The sequence below is a fragment of the Poecilia latipinna genome, unplaced genomic scaffold (assembly GCF_001443285.1).
Source record: "Poecilia latipinna isolate Pla-1442-1.1 unplaced genomic scaffold, P_latipinna-1.0 Scaffold1456, whole genome shotgun sequence".
Taxonomy (NCBI): Eukaryota; Metazoa; Chordata; class Actinopteri; order Cyprinodontiformes; family Poeciliidae; genus Poecilia; species Poecilia latipinna.
In genome coordinates this window covers 11,097-13,011 of record NW_015114072.1, presented here as the reverse complement: position 1 = coordinate 13,011, position 1,915 = coordinate 11,097, and positions in this window count along the sequence as shown.

Below are 1,915 nucleotides of genomic sequence, written 5' to 3'. Positions count from 1 at the left end.
CATGTACTAAAATTATTTGTTTTTTTGTTAGGGTTTTTTTGTACAACACAATAAGCCCTCCGGTCACCTTGTTACCTTTGACCTTTTGCCCGTGACGCATGACGCAGTTGCCTCTCGCGTAGTGAGATAAGGCGGTTAACTGGAGCTCAGCATAGCGAACGTTCCAGATTACAGAACAGTTTTTGGTGAATAAAGTGGAGTAGACTTGCTACTTGTCAGATGACGGAAAACGTTGAATATTGTTTCTGCTTCAGCGGTTTAAGCAGAGAGGTAATGAAATACAACAGACACTGACAGGCCTCTGCGTCTGCCTTTCTCTGAAGAACTACTGAGCGGGAGGAGACAGCCAGGTGAGAAAAAACTGTTCTTATCTATCGATTCAGTATTTTTATCATACTGACATTAGGCTGTTGTTGTTGTGCCATTAGCTAGCTGCTAGCTAACGACTTTGCTAGCAAAGCTGTTAGCTAGCTGCTAGCAAAGCTGTTAGCTAGCTGCTAGCTAACGACTTTGCTAGCAAAGCTAGATAACTGAAAAGCTTCTTCCCTGTGTACGAGGCACATCGCCTGTCCAAAACTTATTATCTCTATAATATATATATGTCCGATCTTCTAATTTCCTTTGCTGCATAATGTACATTGCATTTATTCTGGCGTTAGGTAAATGTGTCTTGAAGGAGAATAGCACTTACATAAAAGTCCAACAAGGATATTCATTTAGAATTAAAAATAACCCCCTGAATTACCATGATAGATATAATGTATGTCATTAATGTAGGGGAAAAAACTCAATCCAGACTTTAAGTTTAGGGTCTGGTTCGCAGAGTATGTAGTTAATTTTTCACCCCCAATTATTCAACGGGAAAAAATAAACTAACCTCAGTTAAGTAAAATAAAATTGTAATCAAAACTTTTGGAATTGTAATGATTTATTTTTAAAAAACAAATTTTTGTTTAAAAAACTTTTTTTTAATTAACTAATTTTTGCCTTGTCAACTTAAAAAGTTATTTGCCAAACATAAACTTTTATTTGCACACATCAGAAATCTTTTGTTGCGATTTTAGGTCCTGCCCACGATATCATGTGAGAATCACAAGCAAAACTTTGAGTCACAAACAAAAACTTAGAATGGCAAGAAAAGATTTCTGACATGAGCAAATAAGTTTGTTTTGCAAAAAAGAAAGTTAACTTCATGAGTCAAAAATGTGTGATTTAAATTTTAAAAAAATTTAAGCAAAACTCAGTAGGCTTTTCTCATGGTGACATGCATTAACAATTCAATTTTTGCTTTTTTTTTCGTTTTTCTGCAGTTCCACGTTGATGCAGCTCTGCTTTCCTGAATGGACCATCTTCATCTCCACTGCAGCAACCAGGCAGCTCTTTTTTATAGATTAGTCCACTAAAAGGTTGCATTGTGCCCTTGTTTATATTTTTAATAGTGTAATCCTGTAAAGACAAAATATGTCTGGTGGTCTAACTCTGATTTACATATCTTGCTAAATCCGTGTTTGAATATTGCAATACTTTCCTATAACAAAATAGACCTGTAGAAAGAAATTACTAATAAAATATCTTACATATACATAGTGTTATGCTCTATATAGAGATGTTCGTTAGCTTTGATTGTATATCTCACAATTTTGTAATTTATCATTGTTTATTAAACTCTGAAAGCTGAGAGGCTTTGTTAATATTCTGTCCTAGAAGGCGGTAAGATGTGCCCTTTTTTTGTTGTTGAGCACCTGCCCCTTTAGTGGTCTCTGCACGGCCCTGTTAAAGCGTCTCCTCCAACCTGCTTTGCAAGATTCACAGCTGTATCTACGACAGAGCCTTTGGCCACAGTTTTTTTCAGCAGGCATTCAAAGTTTCAGTTTCCATCTCCTGAATGGCCAATCTGTATTACGTATTTTTTAGC